The sequence below is a fragment of the Macaca fascicularis genome, chromosome 6, assembly GCF_037993035.2.
Source record: "Macaca fascicularis isolate 582-1 chromosome 6, T2T-MFA8v1.1".
In the NCBI taxonomy this organism is placed as follows: Eukaryota; Metazoa; Chordata; class Mammalia; order Primates; family Cercopithecidae; genus Macaca; species Macaca fascicularis.
The window spans coordinates 27,847,653-27,869,151 of NC_088380.1; the positions used below are offsets into that span (position 1 = coordinate 27,847,653).

Genomic DNA, 21,499 nt, shown 5'->3' on the forward strand with positions numbered 1-21,499 from the left:
ACACAAACTCCCTCATCATTCAGGAAAGCCAGTCCCCTAGACATATATCTTTGTGTGTAAAGGCAGCTTGTGAAACAGAAATATTAGAATACACACAGATAAAAAGTGACAAAAATTGGTGGCTCTTCATCATTTTGAATATCTTTGGTAGCATCTAAGAAATGTGATGTCACTATAAACTTTACTGAAGACCAGTGTCAAACAATTGCATAAAAAAGTGAAATAAAATCATTTGTTCTTCAATGTAATCCACTAAACAATTTCTGCAAATGAAGTAAGACTGTGCTCTAGATAAATAAGCCTTCTGTTATAGAATTAATAGGTTTCAAACTAATTTCTTTTTTTCTCAAAAATGGTTTCAGAATTGCAATAGATTAGGTTTTTCCCTTAGACTCTTCAGGATGACAATCAAGGGTAAACATATATTTACAGTTTTTTTTTTATATAAAAATGATTTGTATCAAATGATTTGCTGAATTTTCTTCCCTAGGCCTGTGTCTATAATGAAACCCAGGCATTCTGAATTCCATTTCGCATAGCACATATATTATTCTGTCAGTCTTCCACATTATTATTGAGAAATATCTATATTTCTTTTCTCCAGTGTATGAGTCTGAAAACCTAGAAATGACTGGGTGTTTTTTTGGGCAGACTGACAACAGCCAAGGCCTTGAGTGATTAGGGGGTGGGTTGCCGCTGCTGGCTGAGCTCATACCCAGGCATGAAATATGAACCACGTGCACAGAAAGAGTGCTACTGAAGGGTAACCGAGTGGCAGCATCCAGAGTGTGCCCAGCAGTAATGCTTTCAAATACTCTGGTGTACCCTCACATCCCAGTGACCACTCACGGTTTCATTATGATAGTATCGTTTGTGCACTGACAATGATATGGTACCAACTGATGGCATCCATGCAAATTCTAGGACCATAACACCACCATCTTTTTGAAATATCCCCAGAAAAACATATTTTGAGCCTTTTCCACTTCCCCACTAATTTGGATTCCCTGTTAATGTGAAGACATAACAATGCTTTTGATAATTAATATTAATGATTTTCTTCTCAAAGTCATTTATTTAACTGAGAGTTTTTGGCAAAGGGCTTTTTAGTAAATCTGAACAGCATTTTTAAACTTAGAAAACTGGCAGATGGCACATCATTTCTCTTCCACCCACAATCACTCAGAAGCAAAACTAGTTTCAGTGCACAGTTCTTATGTACACAATATATCTGTACGACACAAGTGGCAATTTCAGTATAGCTCAAGGGATTCAACATGAATTCTTATGGAAGAACTGAGGGTTCTCATTTGACCACAAAAACTCTAGCCAGGCTTGCAGTTAACCCTGCTTAAAACAAAAGGTTAATGTACTCTTTTATATAATGTAGAGAAAACAAATGTTTCAAGGGACAATACACAATATAACATTATGAGTGAATTAACATTACAAGGAATAATTACACTATGTACACAAATGTTTCTTACTAATTTTCATATGTATGTTTTTTATATATATATATGACTAGTGATCATTTATATCATTCTTCTCAGTAGTAGCAAAACAATTTGATTTTTTTATTCACATAATTGAGCCAGCTAGAGATAATTTACACATTTTCTAAACAACTTCACCACTGAAAAATATGAAAAATATACATGAATTTAAAAGGTAAAATTCAGCCTGAATGTTACTAATGGTTCAAAGTCAGTACACTGTTTACTTACCTGATGTTCAAGCTTTTTCTCTCTTTTAAGAATTAGTATAGTATAGTGGCACAAGTAATATCAAACCTGTGATTTTCTATACAACTCCGACCTCTCTGACATGCCCATGAGACTTTCCCTAACATTATATTTCAAACTGATAATTTGCAGGTTAACTAGAATCTGGGATATAGAAATTCATATATTTTTAGAAAAAGATATAATGGTACTTTTTTTTGGGGGGGGGGGATTTGGCACATATGTTAAAGTGTTTAACCTAATAAATATTTGACATAGAAATTCCACTTCTAGTGGTGTCTCAAACAAAAATATTTGCAAGTGAACACAAAGAAGTAAAGCTAAATCTCTCCAGTGTAGTACTGGTAACAACAGAAAACTGGTAAACATTATCCAGAGATGTGTGGTTAAATAATAAACATGGAACCTTAATCCTAAGGAATACTAAACACCTCTTCAAAGGTAAGGTGTGTAGCTATATGTGTACTAGCCAGGAACGTTCTCTAATACATATAATTAGTGGGAAAAAAGTCATAATACTGAATTTCTTTTTTTTTTTCTTTTTTTTTTTTTTTTTGAGACGGAGTCTCGCTCTGTCGCCCAGGCTGGAGTGCAGTGGCCAGATCTCAGCTCACTGCAAGCTCCGCCTCCCGGGTTTACGCCATTCTCCTGCCTCAGCCTCCCGGGTAGCTGGGACTACAGGCGCCCGCCACCTCGCCCGGCTAGTTTTTTGTATTTTTTAGTAGAGACGGGGTTTCACCGTGTTAGCCAGGATGGTCTCGATCTCCTGACCTCGTGATCCGCCCGTCTCGGCCTCCCAAAGTGCTGGGATTACAGGCTTGAGCCACCGCGCCCGGCCCATAATACTGAATTTCATACCATTCACTTCCACATTCACTTCTAAATATTGCATAGATTAATTCATGGAAGAATTCATAGATGTACAACCCTCTATTAACAGTAATTAACTTAGGGATGTAATTTTTAAATGAGATGAAGAAAATGTATTCCACTTTTACTTTGTTCTCTAATTTCTTTAGATATATTTATTTTTTTAAAAAAGAATTCATGTGCTATTATTTTTATGTCAACATAAATCACAATGTTACATAAGTATAAACCTTTCCTTTTTAACATATTGCAGTTGGTGGTGTGAAGAAAACTGGCATTCTTTTTAATTAAAGTGGCACACATCTGTAATCCCAGCTACTTGGGAGGCTAAGCACGAGAAGAATTACTTGAACCCAGGAGGTGGAGGTTGCAGTAAGCAAAGATCATGCCACTGCACTCCAGCCCGGGTGACAGAGAGAGACTCCATCTCAGAAATAAATAAATAAATAAATAAATATATATAATATATAAATATAAATATGTATATATAATCTCTATGTACACATACATTTTTGTCTGCTTCATTCATTGGCAGTTATTCAAAGAGTGTATTTCATTATTTCTTGACTTTTCATTTTTTTTATTTTTTATTGCGGCTCTTAATATGAACTATCTGTGTGAATGCACAAGTCTACTTTAAAAGCATCTAGTTCTGGATAGAATGTTTTATTAATATAACGTATTTAAGAACAAGGTGGTTTATAGCATTATTCAGGTTTTCTATATCCTACTAATTGTATATGTTCTGTTTGTCCTTTCAGTTCTATCAATTTTTGCTTCAAGCATTTTGACACTCTTATGGCAGATGTATACACATTCAGGATTTTGTGTTCTCATGGACAATTGACCCCTTCATCATAATGCAATTTAGTGATTATTTTTCTGGCAATATTGCTTGCTCTCAATATACACTGTGTTACTATAACTACTCAAGGTTCTTTTGGATAAGTGCTTGCAATGTGTATCTTTGACATCCATTTACTTTATGTACACATTTTAAGTGCATTTTTGAAGAGAGTATATTGTTTGTTTATTGTTAGGTTATGTTTTATATCCAGACAACATGTGCCTTTAAATTTGAGGGTTTAGACAATCTATGTTACATGTGATCATTTATATGGTTGGATTAAATTCCAAACCTTACTAGCTGATTTGTGTCTGTTTCATTTGATTGTCTGCCATTTTTCTACTTTATTGCAGGCTAAATACGCTATTTTATCCTCTTTATTTATTTATTACTTATACCTCCTTTGTAATGGTTTATTGTTGCCCTAACATTTGCAATGTACACTTTTACTTAAACAGATTTTATTATTAAATAATAGTATACTGCTTTATGTGTAGAAAAGCTATACAAAAAACATTCCCAATTTCTCGCTTTCATTCTTTGAACTATTGTTGGACTATTGTGCTGTTTATACCTACATATGCTAAAAAACACGCAAGGCATATCTACAATTTGTTTCCTTTGAACAGTAGTCTTTTAGAGCCATTAACAATTTAAAAAAAACTTTATTTTTACTTTCATTCATTCCATTTCTAGCACTCTTTCTTGTTATGTATATATCCAAAATTTCTGTCTGGCATTATATTCTTCGTATTTGAAAAAATTCTTTAAAATTTATGTACTGTGGCTCTGGTAGAATGAATTATTTTAATGCTTAATTTTCTGAGAAAGTTGTTACATCTTCCTTATGTTTGAAACTTATTTTGCTAGGTACAGATATCTACATTTGTGGATTTTAAACAATACACCAATTAAAGACCTTGCTTCATTATCTACATATTTCTGATGAAAAGAAATAAATTTCTGATGTATGTATTTCCTCAGTTCCTATCTGTATTATAATGTTTTCTTTTGCTCTAGTTGCCTTAATTTTTTTTCATTTTTCTTTGCTTATTGGAATTTTCAATATGATATATATTTTTGTGTGTGTACACATCTCTGCCTTTATGTCAGTTGACATTCTGTGAGCTTTGTGAATTGTGTCTGCCATTAATTTTAGAAAATTTGTATTTCCTTTCTTCAAATATTGATTTTTTTTCTCTCTCTCTTCTGGAATTCCTGTTGTGTGTATATTACATCATTTGATCCCCACTTCTAAGTCCCACCCACCACCCAGCTCATGAATGCCCTGTTCTTTTTTTTTTTTTTTTTTCTATTTGTGCTTCAGATTTATTTTTTACCAACTTATTCCAAGTTCACAGATTATTTCCTTGCTGAACTCATTGAAGTAATTATTTCTGTCAGTTGAGTTTTCACTTTTAGCATTTCCATTTGACTTTCCTTGTACCTCTCACTTCTCTGCCGCCATTACCCATTTTCCTTTTTATGCTGTCCACCTTTTTCACTAGAGCCCTTAACAAAATATTCTTCATCATCTTAACTTCTACAACATCTGGGCTTTTCTTTTTGTTTGGTGCTGTTGATTGCTTTGTCTATTAGCAACGTGTTTTTGTTTTACTGTTTATTTTTATCTCACTTTTTCATATATCTTGCAATTTGTTGTCTTTTTTAGGACAGTACATACTGAGGTAAGTAGATTTTGTCTGAAATTTCGCACATCTTTTCTCATGCTAGGTTTTAGAGGGGGGGTTCAGAAGGATTTGTATTTGAGCTTATTTTTGGTCTATTGTTAGATTTTCTCTATGCACCGTGCCTAAGAGGATATCTCTCCACAGTGTGTTCATTCTCTCAGGAATGTTCCGCTGGTGCTTGGTGTTTGAAGTTTGGTAGCATGCGGGTGAGAAGTCAATGCTTTTTCCATATCTGTATATACCAAGTGGAAACCAAAAGTCTCAACAGCTCACTTTAAACTTGTACCATCTAAGGCCCACGTTTTGTTTTGTTTTGTTTTTTGTTTTTTCTTTTCTGGAAAATGCTTTGAGTCCGTAAGTGTGGACTGGGACAGATGCAGTTCTACAAAAGAGGTAGATGCTCTGTATGTATGAAGCGCATGTTCATGTAGTTTCTTGTCTCTTCTGGGCCTGCGCAGGGGCATCATCAAGGAAATACGTTCATCATAAAATGGTTTGCAGCTACATAAGCCTCACCATTTGACTTAGGCAACTTAAGTTGTGTAGCCACATAAGAACTGTTTGTGGATATTTTGTCTCTACCAAGGCTCGACAAGAAGCCAGCATTTTCTTTTTCTTTGTTCCCCAAACAGAGTGAATTTCTTGGAACTGGTTGCTGCAGAATCATAAGGGGGTTTTCTCAACCTCCAATTTGTCTTGGTAGACATTCTGGCCACATCTTTCCACATCGCTGTTACTTCTCACTCATCGTATTCAGTGAATCATATGGCCCAGTGGCAGAGCACTTTCCGTGTCACCCTTAATGCAGATCACTTAGGCTCTGGGATACATATAAAACTGGCAGCCTTAAAATATGTCATTGGTAGTAAAGCGGTTTCCCTAAATACTCCATATTTTGTCCTTAAACTTACTTACACAACTGAGCATATTTACATTTTGTTAGTGGAGGAGGTATGAAATGCAACAATGTGTTCCTCAGCTCATAGCAGATGTTCATAATGCTGCAAATCATTAGACCTTTAAAATCTTTTCTAACATAAAAGTAGCCTGACAGGGGAATGGCGTGAACCTGGGAGGCGGAACTTGCAGTGAGCCAAGATCGCACCACTGCACTCCAGGCTAGGTGACAAAGCAAGATTCCATCTCACAAAAAAAAAAAAAAAAAAAAAAAAAGTAGCCTGAGTGTTTACCGGGTTTATCTCCAACCTTCCAGTATGCATATGCCTTATGATGACATTTACATCACTTGTGTGCACTGAAATCTGTGTTTCAATGTGCTGTCCTGCCCTGTTGACTCTTTTATGGATAGAGCACAGGAGATTTTAAAGAGTAATAAAGTAAAACAAAATATGTATAATTGTCACTGTCCCTCCCATGTAAAGAAGTCATGCTTTTCATCTTTTTATTCATTGAGGATTGAGAAGAAAGCTTTCATAAAATCACTGGCACACAATAATTCCCAGGGGCCAGGTTAATCTTATCGTTTAAACATACCATATTGAGAACAGTGGCTGCAGTTGGGGCAAAGATATGATTAAATATATGACACTACACTGGCATCTGCCATAGGCATGACAGATGTCTTTCTGGTTTCTGCAGAGAACAGACAAGGTGAGTTGAATGCAGATGTAGTGAGGCCACTCCTACTGCATTCTTCAGATGTATGATAGTGGTGTTTATCTCTATAATTCCTCATAGAGTCAGTGGGTGTTTTTGATTCTAATTAATTTTCTTGGCTAGAAGTGATGGGGAAATTTCAGGGGCTCCCACTTAACATTTCCTATCACAACAGTCACACTTCCAGTTTTGGGGAATCAATGTGAAACTTCTATCACTTGCTCAGTCCATGCAATTCATCTAAAATTGCTATGGATACATTATTTTGTTTCAAAAACCTAAGGCTCTCTGCTATGGTTAGCAGTTGATGACTTTGTGTCTCTCCATTGAATGTTACAATCTGTTACACACACTTTGGAAATCATCAGAACTACTTACACATGATGGCCAAGTTATTAGTTTCACTGAAGCTTGAATGAGCCAGAAGAAAACCTCTTTGCTTTGAGGTTTATTTAAAATTTTGAGCCGGTTGAAGGAGTCAGAGTAGCATAACCAAATTTGTTATGCATTTTCACAGTATTGGACGAAGCTTAAATAACATTTTACATGTTTCTTAGAAGCAGTGAGTGCAGGGCAGGATAATGTGGCTTTTATTTTGCAGGAGGTACATTGGTATGCCTCCAAAGCATGGGCCAGCAGAAGCTTCACTAAGGATAGAGCCGCTGTATTTTGGGGGACATTATCTCTCATCTCATAGCATAGACCTGTCTCAACAAATCATCTTGAGTGACTGCTACTTCCTGCTCCCCAGTACTCATTAGCTTGTTGATATCAGTAGGCTGGATCAGTGTGATGTCCCCTAGGATAGTGAGATAGACAAGCGCTTTGCAGACTGATTTGTAGCATAGAGCTGAAGAAGGCAATTAGCCTTGAGAAAGACTCCCTTTCATTGTTTTATGCAGTTTTTTTAGGACAGAAAAAAATATTAAGAAATCAACAGCTACACAGGAGGGTAGAAGATCATGATTTTTTAAGGAAAAAATACCATATATGGGATGTGGCATCAATCAAAGTACTAACTGTTTATAATTATCTAATATTAACCTATGTTTACAAGCAGGCGAGTTAAAAGTGGATATTATAAGACTGACTATAATATATTTTCAAATCATTGAGGGCGGTTTTTATCTCTGTGATTCTCCTTGAAGGTGTAATTTTCTTTTTATCTGTATTTTTAGAATGTCATGCAGGCTAGGGTGTCTGCTTGCCTTCCTACAATAATAGTTTCTTTTTTAAAGATACAGTTTCCAGGAGTCAATTCTAGAATTTCTTTTTGTTCTATGCTATCTGTTGAAATTACACACTAAGTCTAAATTTCAATGTGTAAACTCAAATCAATAATCTCATTGATCAAACAACAGCCAAAAGACTGTCCTTTGACCATAAGACCAGAGTAACCCCTGACCAGAAGACCAGAATGACATCTTTCCTATGAGATAACTTCAGTTTAGGGTCAGTGTTCACCAATCTCTGAAGTGCATAGGATATTTTCATTTTCTAATGTTCAGTTTCCATACTAACAGCCAAGATATTGGCATCTAGTTACTCAGTGTGCTCTATATCTTTGAGATTAACTGAAGTCATAGTTTTAAGAATATATCTCTTTATTACTCTTATTTGGGTCAATCTGGCACCCACTTAGTTTTTGGTTTTGATATTGCTATCACATGTAAGTAGAATTTGACAGGTTGTCTATACATTTTCATACTAGAGACATCGATGACTGACCCCAGATAACCTTTAATTCAAATCACTTCAATTATACTATGGCCAAAAAACCTACGTGGAAATAATGACCATAGGGCCAATAATAGTGGATGCTGCTACTTGGGCTCTGTTTCTCAGCAGTCTTATAGATGCAGTGTAAAGTCAAACAGATTTATTCTCAAGCAAGAGACTTGGAAGGAGGTGGTATTCCAAAAGGAATTGAGTTTCATTTTTTCAGGTAGAATGTATTACTCTTTATGCTATTTAAAAATTTAGTAAATAAACTTGGTACAAGTTCTAGGTTTTACACGTGAGACTGAAGAGTTGACAAACATATAGGCCATATTTGCTGAGTCTTCATTATAATCATTATTTAGTACAGGTAAATTGTTTTGTATTTATGAATGTGTGATGTGGTGGTAACTTCCAGAGCCCAGTGTCTGGTTCCTCTCTCCTTTCAGGCACTTGAGAGTACAATGTCTAGCCCCTTTGAGTTAAGCAGGGCTTTGGAGTACAGTTCTAGCCTATGGGCTTTGAGTGACACATAACGTTTCCTGAAGTATTTCATTGTAGGAGAATTCTTGCCTCACTGGGACAACCCCTGAAGCCTGCTGTTGAAATGGTGGCATTTTCAGAAGGTAGAGTCTGCATTAGCTTATTATCTTCTGTCATGAGCAGAAGCCCTGCTCTGCCTTGAAAGCATAATGAGCCAGACAAAAAAGTGTCTGAAATTTTGTACTATATTTTATCATAGCATAGCCTGACCACCCTAGTTAATAGAGAATTGAGGTTAATTGGTAGCCATCTGCAGAAAATCAATAAGGTAAAACTGAATTTTAAATGAATTAATGGGAGGCCAGGTAACAGGATCGAGAAAGGTTATGAATTGTGGAAATTCCAGAGGGCTTTGCACATAGAAGCCAAAACCCCTTATAACACTAACAGTCTGAATGTACACTATATTAAAAGTAATAAAGTACTGTTTCTTTACTTCTTGAAATATTCTTTCACAATGCTTTTCACGGAGTTTGGAATAAAATATCAGACTATTTTGTCTTTCTTGGCTTCTTGAAGGTGGCAGGACTTACTTTCCCAACAACATAAAAATTGGAATGAGGTGGATGATTATTTAAAAGAAAATAGCATGTCATTAGAAAGAAAGAACTGACAGATGCTTGGGGGCTGGGGGGTGGGTGAAATTCAACAAAAGTCCACAATATACAGTCTGTGTTTGGAAATTGGGAATAGATGACTTCAATGCCATCAGCACAGAATGGTGCACATATGGCATTAGGCATGAACTTGCTAAATTCAATGTAAAGAGATTTTTCTAATATATTTAAAAAAATTTTCTTCAGTAGAGAATGTTGTTAACAGTATTCATGACATTTTTTAAATGGTATTAATTAGATTAGCAGAACAATAAACTACTTCCAAGATAATTTCTTTTAAAGATGATTCTAATTTTATAGGTTTATTTTCTCTTCAAGATTTCTTATTATTGCAAGCATTTACATTTTCATTGGTCAATTGAATAAAAGTAAAATATCCATTTTAGAATTCATGGGCGCAATAATATCAAAGTATGCAGTGGTGTACTTTGATAAGGCCCAGATATTGAATGCCATCGTTATTAAAATATTTTCTTGCTTGTTTTCTCCATGTTATATTTCAAGAGGGCTAGTGTTCCTGCTAATCATTATATATTGAAGTTGTTTGCCTTTGTCTTATGCGTTTCTCACTATTTTTATATCTCTCACTTTATTATAGGTTTACAACAAGAAAAACTGAAACACTGAAAGTAGATGGAATAAATTGTAAAAAATATTCTCTAAGTTTCTTGTTTCAATATTTAATACTCAAAATATAATGCAAACTACCTCACAAAACTATGAGCATATGACATCAGAAATAAAGTAACTTAATTGAGTGGATTCACAGTGCTTTATAAGGTATCTAAATAGACAAGTCATTCTTTCACAATGAGTGCGGAGTTTTATTTTGTTCTACGGAGGAGGGGACTCGTATTCTAGTGTAACTTCTAAAATCATTTGGACCTTACCAAAATATTACCTAAATTTAAAAATCTGTAAGATGAGCCCTAATTTTTCTAATTTTGCATATATGGTTTAGAGTTATAGATGTTATTTATTTATATTGAATTTGATTAATTATTACCCATTGTGCAAACAAGATGGCAAATAATTAGAAAATTTGCAAGATAGATCTGATTCCTGAAGAAACTAATAAATAACAAATAAAAAGATTGTATTAATCATAATTGGACTAATGGAGAAAAATGTATTGAATATGTCTTTAAAATTATACTACTGAATTTTGTTCTGGCCTCTAGAACACTATACAAAGTTTACATGACTAATAAGAATCTACTGACGAGAAGCGACAACTATAGGAAAATTATATTGCAGGTTCGTTTGAAGTCTATGAAGTTTCTGAGAAATGGATCTTGTCTTACACTTACAGGTTACTTACTTAGACTTAACACCTTAGAGGCATTGTTTACATTAATCTAGTATGGCTAGGCCTGTTATAAAATAGGTGTCCCCTCTCTATGGTAGCTAAATGTACAATGTGCTGATTTCTATAGTAATATGCTAATTTTAAAACTATTACTTAGCTTTAATTTACATTCTATTAAATTATGTTTCTTGAGAATACAGAATATTGCACCATTGTTATTTTTTAGCTGTCATTTTGTTCCCTACAGTCTTAGTCTTATCCATTATATGGCATTAGGTTTACAATTTTAAACTCATACTTTATTGTGCGTATACTAAGTTGCCAACAATAATAAAAGCGTTCTTTTCAGGCCTGAATTGCTAGAAATCTCCTGAAATATATATGTATATTTTTTAAGTATATAGCATGTTGTTTTTCTACCAATTATGTAGTTTTTTTGTTTTTGTTTTGTTTTGTTATTGTTTTTGTTTGAGAAGGAGTCTTGCTCTGTAGCCCAGGCCGGAGGGCAGTGGCGTGATCTCAGCTCACTACAAGCTCTGCCTCCTGGGTTCACACCTTTCTCCTGCCTCAGTCTCCCAAGTAGCAGGGACTACAGGCACCCACCACCACGCCCAGCTAATTTTTTGTATTTTTAGTAGAAATGGGGTTTCACCGTGTTAGCCAGAATGATCTCAAACTCCTGACCTCGTGATCTGCCCACCTTGGCCTCCCAAAGTGCTGGGATTACAGGCGTGAGTCACCACGACCAACCTTATCCAGTTTTAACATCTCTTACTCCCTTCAAATTTCACTTTTACCTGTTTGTGATGAGGTCAAAATTATATCTTTAGTATATGCTTGGATATTTCATATAAATATAATCATGATACTTTCTCATTCTATTTTTTGCAAATCTGTTATTTGTCATTATTTGTGTAGCCCTTCTATGTAGTTATGCAAGCATGCATGCACACAGTCTAACACACATTCAGACATACTCACATAGATACATATATGCACAAACATAATCTAAGCCCTCATATTTCCTAAGCAAATATTTATTCCCTAAAATCGCACATTTGGTTACCTCCTTTTTTTTTAGTTTTTGTTTGTTTGTTTGTTTGTTTGTTTGTTTGTTTGTTTTAGTTCGAGACTCTGTTGCACAGGCTGAAGTGCAGTGGCACAATCATAGCTTTCTTTAACCTCTAACTTTGGGGCTCAAGTGATCCTCCCACCTCAACCTCCAGAGTAGCTATGACTACAAGCACAGGCCACCAAGCCTGGATAATTTAACACATTTTTTTTTTTTTTTTTTTTTTTTGTAGGTATAGGATCTCTCCCTGTGGTGCCTAGGTTGGTTTAAAACTCTTGTCCTGAAGCGATCCTCCCACCTTGAGTTCCCAAAGCAAGGTAACACTTTTTTCTTATATAATAGGCAAAGTTGGGCAAAATAGCTAGTGATTTGGCTGAAATAGACTTTCCAACCATGTCCTACTAAGTTTTCGAAAAAATATATAACATCTTCCAGCTAAACATGCTCAAATTGTATTGCATTTTGTACTCTGTGAAAGATTGTCACTACCACCTTAAATGTGATTTTTTTTCTGTATATAGTGAAAGAGTAATCAGATTTTTTAAAAGTTCAGTTATGTTTACTATTTCCCCATTGAACAAAGTGTTCCTTATTCCTTAGATTAATTTACATTTAGTCTCGCCACTATGACTACTTAGCTTCTCATCCTCTCTGTTGAAATACTTCAATTCGACAAATATTGAATGAGCAGGCTTACTATGAAAAACAATTACTATTCTATGTGTTAGTATACTGGACAATAAATATGCATATAAATGTCTGCTGAGAGGGTACATATGCTGTAAATAAATAGAGCAAATTAAGGGGTATTTGAAAGGCAGAGGTCTTGTTGGGTAAAATTTTAATTGAAGTGGTCAGAGTTGGACTTAGTGAAAAGGTAAAACCTGAACAAGAACTTGATATGAGAGCCACTAGTAAAGCAGTGTTTTTCTATAGAAAATTTGATAAAAATTGATTATGTTATCTACCTTAATATCCCAAGCCTTTTATGATATATTTCAAATTATTTTGACCTGCACAAAAAAATTATTTATGACCAGGTTCATGGTAGCACATCTTTTGCCTTTTCTGTGCAACGCCCCTATTGACTGTTACTTGGATGTCAAACGCTATTGTAAACCTCTGTACCTGGCTAGAAGCTTTCTCATTTGTTCAGGAACACTCTGCACTCTCACCAAGTCTTCATTAGGAGAACTCCTATACATCTGTGAATGCGCTCAGGTCTTTGGAAAGACATCCTTCGTTTGACAATCTAAATTTTCCTCTGAACCATCATGATTCAATCCAAGTGTCCATCTTGGAGCTTATTATATGGCATAGTAATTACAAAATACTTTAATCGCTTATCTTCCTCACTGAACTGTGAGTTCTTTTTTGTTTGTTTGTTTGTTTGACATGGAGTCTTGCGCTGTCGCCCAGGCTGGGGTGCAGTGGCACAATCTGGGCTCACTGCAAGCTCCGCCTCCCGGGTTCACGCCAATCTCCCGCTTCAGCCTCCCAAGTAGCTGGAACTACAGGCGCCCACCACCACAACCGGCTATTTTTTTTTTTTTTTTTTTTTTTTTTTTTTGTATTTTTAGTAGAAACATGGTTACACCGTGTTAGGCAGGATGGTCTTTTTTTTTTTTTTTTTTTTTTTTTTTTTTTTTTTTTTTTTTTTTTTTTTGAGACGGAGTCTCGCTCTGCCGCCCAGGCTGGAGTGCAGTGGCCGGATCTCAGCTCACTGCAAGCTCCGCCTCCCGGGTTTTACGCCATTCTCCTGCCTCAGCCTCCCAAGTAACTGGGATTACAGGCGCCCGCCACCTCGCCCGGCTAGTTTTTTGTATTTTTTAGTAGAGACGGGGTTTCACCGTGTTAGCCAGGATGGTCTCGATCTCCTGACCTCGTGATCCGCCCGTCTCGGCCTCCCAAAGTGCTGGGATTACAGGCTTGAGCCACCGCGCCCGGCATGCAGGATGGTCTTGATCTTCTGACCTCATGATCCGCCTGCTTCGGTCTTCCAAAGTGCTAGGATTATAGGTGTGAGTCACGGTGCCCGGCCAAACTGTGAATTCTTTTAAGGCAAAAAGTATGTTTTCATTTTCATAGTTCCAATGTTTTTTCATGTCTTTCTCAATAAATCCCAATTACATTCTTTGGCATGTCTTTCACATCCAAAAACTGTTTAATGTTTCCATAATATTTTATTTCCTTTTCATGGTTTAGCAATCATCTCGGGTATGGTACACAATACAACATTGCTGGTAGTCCCATTAACTTCCTGAATTTTACCTTATTTTTACTCAATCAAATTATTTTTCAATCAAATTTACTTTAATAATCTGTTGACTATTAACTAGTCAACTGAATTACAAAAAAATGTCTCTTTTTATTCCAGTATTTAAAATCACACTCTCGAACTGGTCCATATTGTCAAAATTCTATTTTTTTCTTATCTCTATATAAGAAAACAGTTACCTCAAACCCCATTAAGTTAATGCATAAGTCAATTAATAAATTGATACTACACATTCAGATGATCATCCTAATTGGGTGTCCTATATTCTACATTTCTCCATCTACCTTTATTCCCTCTATATAACAAAATATCATTACATTCTTTCCTGAACTCTTTTTTTAGTTTTGTAGTGTGGAGGATTATATTATCCATAAAAAAGCTAAAGGAGGAAAAAATGTCTGGGTATCATATCGGTATATGTGTGTGCATGTTGTAGAGATTTTAAATTGAGTTTGAAGGACACACAAAATGAATCAACTCACATATGTCATTGAACAGGTCATTTATGGTACAAAATCCAAAGTCACTTCTACTGAAATCCTGTGTGGTTCTCTCTGTAATTCCAGTTATAAGTTCAGGTTAATGCCTTTGTTTGCAATGCCCCTGGATATTATTACTTGAATAAATATTTAAGTTTGAGTTCAACTATTATTTACCGTGTCATCCTACTTGAAGTATTTAATACACACACACACACACACACACACACACACACACAATATTTAGAAATATCATTATTTATCATTGATTTTTAAATGATTTCCTAAAACGAATACTTTAATTACCTTTCTGCTCTCCTCCGTCTTTCCTGTCAGGGTATCAGTGTCTAGTTTGGTTATATAAGTGGTTAAAATTCATATGGACTGCTCCAAGGTGTTACATTACCATGTGGAGTTGGACCAATTGCTACTACTTCCATAGTTAATATAGCAATGTGATGCAGAGTTGCTCTCTTATTCTTTTCGTAAAAGCCCATTTTGAAGAGATTTATAGTTTCATACTGGAAGTGAATTTATTTCCATAGATGCAAGAGTTCTGCTGCTGCTTTTGACAGTGAATATAGATGACTCTTATCCAACTTACTAACCAAATGCAAGCTTGCTTATATGTCATAGATGACATTACTGTTCAAAGATGAAAGCAAAATTGATGGTTGGGTACTAAGTGATGAGGTACATAATCCACTTACCAAGAAAGATATTTAAATTTGAGACACATTAAATGGATTTTACTTCAAAGCCATCAGTTGGGTATATATTAATTCAATTTTGGAGCATCACTTCTAAAACTAACATTTTTTTTTTTTTCAAAACAATAAGCTTTAACACTATGTTATTATATAAATAGCCAAAAGTGGGTTACTGAAGTTCTCTAAAGAGCTCTCAAAACTTGGGGGAAAAAAAAAAGATAAATTAATTACATTCCACAGTAAGTTTTATAAATAACTTTAGTTTAAATTTATCTAAAATAAATATTTATTTTCAGTTCCAAGGTTAGATGCAAAGTATGAATACATAATTGAGATGTCCTTATCACTGTAATTACTTCTATAGTTCTATGAAAGGAGGACTATCTTGTAGAAATAATTTCATAATTAATGTGTTTTATTATTTTGAAAAAGAAATAGTACACTATTTATTGTATGATTTGAGGCTGATAGATTTTATTTATGAAAGAAAATATCTTGAAGTTCATACACGGAAGTGTTCTAATAAAGGTCAGAATCTTAATAGATCAAAAACCATGAAGAAATCTTTGCCAGTCTAAAACAAGAAGACATCAGATCAAAAAAGAAAAGCAAAGTTCAGGACAAAGCAGAGAATTGTCATCAAAGGTGGGAGGAATATAAAGACATCAGTCCCAAGGGAGGTGAAAGTCAGGGACAAATGAATGGAAAGAGAGTTGAAGTGGTATGTTAAAATAAAAATAATGTATATTTGCAGAAAGTTAGGTGAAATACACCTACAAAACAAAAAGTTGTTATAACAGGTAGATTTAAAAATGGAAATTTTATTTTAAAATAATCAGTCCTCTGAATAGCAAAATGGAGAGTTTATAGGAAAAATCACTGAACTAGTGAATGGAGGTTCAAGAATATCTACCAAAATATAACAAAAATAATTTATAATATAAAAATAAGTAAGCATAGGGAATAAAGGGAGAAATCCCCAAATTGTATGAAATAATTTCCAGAATAAAGTGAAGAGAGATTGTGTGGGATGTAAAATATGGAAAATTTAGGACTGTTAAATTGTGATTTTTCAATATTAGAGTACACTGATATCTGAATCAGAAACTTTAACAGCAACATCTATTTATACACATGGCATTGGGATTTCTGAGCATTAGGGAAAAAGTATAAAATTCCAAAAGGTGGTAGTGAAAGAAGGGAAAAAAAAAAAAAAAGAAAACGGACTGAGAGAAATACATAAAAATAGGATAGTTATACTGACACAATATTTTCTATAAGCAACATTAGATGCAAGAGAATTTCAGCTCAATAACTACAGAATACTAAGAAAAACTCTTATACTGAGAATATAAAATAATATATTTAGCTCAGCTCTAATTTTGTTATGAAACTGACAAAGATATTTTCAGTCATATAATATTTAAATATTTTGGGCATTAGGCTCATAACACAAGAGCTATAAATATTTATTTCTATAAAAAATACAGGGTTTTTTAGGCAATGGGATACAGAAAGCAGTGGAAAACAGACATCAGTGTATGTTTATGTTTGCTCAATAAAAAAGTAGTTTATTATAATTGTATATTTAAAACTGCAGGTGTTAGAACCTTGATATTTGTTGAGTATAGTCTCAGTAAAACAGATTAAGATGCTTAATAGGGATGTTTAGTTGACAGTATACATTTTTTTAAAATAAAAGCTAAATACAAAATTGTAATATTAAGGCAACCAGTAAACAAATATGAATAGAAGATATTATTCTCCAACTAATGGAGTTCAAAAGTAACAAACAAATGACTAAATAAAACAATCAAACAAACAAACAAAAAAGCAGTGTATGAGACAAATAAATGCAAGGCAAATTGAAGAAGTAGAAAAATATTATAAATAAAAATCAGGGATAATTACAATAGTAACGATACTCATAATTCAAAGATGGAAATTAAGAAAGTATAAGAAAAATCATGTATTCTGTACAAAAAAGAAAAAAATTTAAATGATATAGGAATGTGAGAATAAACATCACAGAATAAATATATAAAGATAAGGGAGAGAACTGGCAAATAAACAATCATGTAACAGACAACATCCTATCTTGTGAAAGAAATTGAAAAGATGCAAGAATGTCGATAAAAAGAACAATTCACCAAGATGACATAGCAGTCATGAATGCATATCTACCCAATATAATAGCTTTAAATATGTAATGGAAAGAGCCAAAAAATTAAAATATTTGTTGAAGACTGATATTATACCCCCAGAAATCAAGATATAAGGTGGAAAAAAAGAGTATGCAAGGTTTAAATACTACAATTATGAAAATAGCCCAAAGAGCTATAATGCTCTATACCCAGTAAAAAGAGATTAACTATTTTTTCAAGCAAAAATCATGCATTTACCATATAATTATTTATGTTTTCATAAATAAATCACTATAAACTTTCAAAAAAATCTATAATGAAAACCATTTTTTAATAAAATAATCATTTTTTAACCTCTATGATAAAATTAATTGAGGAAATAATAAAACACTTTCCCTAAGCCCATACAAAACTATTTCTGAATAATTCTTCATTAGATGAAACACTAAAACTAAATGAACATAGGTTTTCACTGAAATGATCACAAATGATAATTACATTAACATAAATAAAACGTAAAGTATAAAATGTTACAGAATAAACAGAAATTTAATAACAGAAATAGTTCATCAAATAAACAAATCTAAAAGAGAGGGACCATAATTAGAGTAAACTAAATTAAAAATTAGACAGTAATATGAAAATACAGATTCAAATATACATATTTATGTGACTTAAGTGGAAAAATTTTCTAAAGCTTATCAAAAAACAAAATTGGCTCCAGGAATTATACAAAAATCTTAATAAACCAAAAATAAATGGAAACACTTAAGAACGAAGAATGTAGCTGTTGTAAAATCTATTCAAAGCATAGAAAACATGACAAACTACCTAATCTAATGCATTTGAACATACTTATATAACTCAATTACCAAAATGAGACAAGGTCAAACCAAGAATATGTATACACAGACACACACACAGCCACTCATACACTTTCACTAATTTAATATTACATAGCATTTCCTAACAAGCAATTACAATATGTCAATGACAAAAAGCAGTAAACCTTTATTTCCAATAAATCTGTGAGTTGGCTGGTCAATTCTTCTGAACTGGCACAGGCTTGCTAAGCTCAGCTGGGCTTGTTCAATTAGTTGATGGGTCTCCCTTGTCAAGATAGCCTTACCTAAGAGGGCTTGGGCACTACAGGTGGACTCAAATTCCAGCAGACTAGCTCAGGCGTGTCCCTGTATTAATCTGATTTCATGCTGCTGATAAAGACATACCCAAGATTGGGCAATTTACAAAAGAAAGAAGTCTAATGGTCTCACAATTCCACAGGGTTGAGGAAGCCTCACAGTCATGGTGGAAGGGGAAAGGCACATCTCACATGGTGGCAGACAATAGAAGAGAGCTTGGGCAAGGAAACTCCCCTTTTTAAAATCATAAGATCTTGTGATATTTATTTACTATCACAAAAACAGCACAGGGAAGACCTGTCCCCCATGATTCAATTACCTCTCACCAGGTCCCTCCCACAACACATAGGAATTGTGGGAGCTACTATTCAAGATGAGATTTGGGTGGGGACATAGCCAAACCATATCGGTCTCCATGGTGAAAATCATAATGGGAAGGAAAAAAAAAAGATAGCATTACCATAGCACTAAAAGTGTTTTATCTAGGACAAAACTTAATTGGTAAATTTTTTTATGTATTTTAATAAGAAGCAGATAGGATTTATTTATTATGTTAATGCAAGTTGTCAGGAAAAAATGAATCAAAGCTGAATCTCAGGTTTTGGCTTCCAAAAACAGATATTGACAAAATTTGTGGAAGAGTAGGAGGAAAACAGCTTTGGTGATATGGTGGTGATGGCAAAAATAATATTTCTGTTTTATACATGTTAAGTGAATGTATCAATAAGCCAGTTCATTAAATGGGTCTAGAAACCAAAGTTAATCCTGACTGAATTAATGTGAAAACCACCGTATTTTAATATTAAATACAAACTACAAATTAAATAACAGGTCAATGTTTTGGTCAGTTTCTTTAGATTTGTAAAATAAGAAATTTGTAAAACTGTAATAGGTAAAAGGAGGTGTCACTACATCCTTATTATCATCATATTTTTGGAGATAAAAATAATAACTGTATACTGCAGGTAAGAATATGGGTAGAAAATAGCTACAAAATTATATTAGCACAAAAATTATTTTTCCAACTGAGTTCAATTTAATTGGATCTCTATAATATTCATGTAAGAATTCAAATTTATTAAAACTTTGAAACATAAAGAATCTTAGCAAAAAGCAAGGGTATTTTATTTTATTTTATTTTATTTTGTTTTATTTTATTTTTTGAGATGGAGTCTCGCTCTGTTGCCCAGGCTGGAGTACGGTGGTGCAATCTCTACTCACTGCAACCTCCACCTCCTGGGTTCAAATGATTCTCCTACCTCAGTTTCTCAAGTACCTGGGACTACAGGCGTGCATCACCACACCCAGCTAAGTTGTGTTTTTTTAGTAGAGGTGGGATTTCACTATATGTTGTCCAGGCTGGTCTCAAACTCCTGACCTCAGGTAACCTACCTGCCTCGTCATCCCAAAGTGCTGGGATTACAGGCGTGAGCCATCATGCCTGGCCAAGAGTTGGTTTTTATAGAAAGCCTAAGTGCTGGTATAGCCTAGAACTAATACGGTAACCACAAATAATACTATACTTGAAATAATCAATGCATAAACAGCATTAAATGTCATCCTTAGACAACTTAAATTAAGATTCTGGATCATATCAACCTATGCCAGCAAAGAAGCTTTGCCTTTCTTAGAGGCAGTGTGGTACACCGGGAAAAATAATTACTGTGTAGAGCTATTTAACAGTGACATTTTTAAACTTGGGCTCCACAACTTTGAGCATGTTACTGAATTTTTCTGAACATCAATTAATGCATGCACATGTCTAACAGTGGGTAAAACAATAGCTGTTTAACCTGCTAAGGTTGTTTTTTTTAGCGTCTTATTTTTTATTCTTCTACATGTTAATGTAAAAGCAGCTAGAAAAAAATACATAAGAATATTTAACAAAAGCATAAGATTATTTCCAGTTAGAATTAGAAGACTGAAACATCTTGGAGACAACTAGCTAGACAAGAAGTTATCCAGTTATTGGGGCAACTCAATAGCAAGAGAATGTGCTTTATTCTCCTTCTGGAAACTAGACTCTGTGGGTTTGTTCTCTTGTTTTGCAAGAATGAAGTAGAATACTGAACACAGAAAGCACTGGGGAAAAAAAATTAAAACTATTCTGCAACTTCATCCATAGGGATATAGACGTAACTGATTCACAAAATATATTGAAGGTTACTCTAAACCAATGACAGCTGTAATCAAGAAACCATTTCCAGGTACTTGCAGCTGGGATGACATAATAATCTTTCCACCATGTTTATGTAAATAAAATACAATCACTATCTATGGGAAGTAAAAAACAGTTTAGGGGAGGAAGTAGACTAAATTATATTTTGAAGAAACACATGGGCATATTTTTTTTACTGATTTATTGCCACCATACAGATGGTCTGAGATGAATCATGGCAAAACAAATAAAAAAAAAAATTATAGAATACCCTTGAAGTTTCAGCTATTTTTTTCCATTTTGATAATTAATTGTGCATGTCTTCATGAAAAATAGAGAAATACAAAAATTCAAATATTATTTCCATCAATAACATTAAAATCTTTATAATATTATTATATTTGTTTCAATTGCCCTTGTCTGAAAGTCAAGGTGAATAAAAATAAAACATGCTTAATAAACAAAATTTAAAATTGGCATTTTTAACTATTGTAGAAAGAATATTTCAAAGGAAATAATAATAACTATATTCACAATATTAAATAAATTATAAATATT

At 33.9% G+C, this 21,499-nt stretch overlaps 1 long non-coding RNA gene across 4 annotated transcripts in view; it reads left to right on the forward strand.

Moving 5' to 3' along the window:
* LOC102140539 (uncharacterized) overlaps positions 1-21,499 on the forward strand; it is a 289,337-nt gene that overhangs the window by 48,877 nt on the left and 218,961 nt on the right. For all 4 annotated transcript variants that reach the window (XR_012414516.1, XR_006698672.2, XR_012414518.1 and 1 more), the window contains exon 2: positions 12,263-12,347. This is a non-coding gene — a long non-coding RNA (uncharacterized lncRNA). The remainder of the gene's footprint in view (positions 1-12,262; positions 12,348-21,499) is intronic.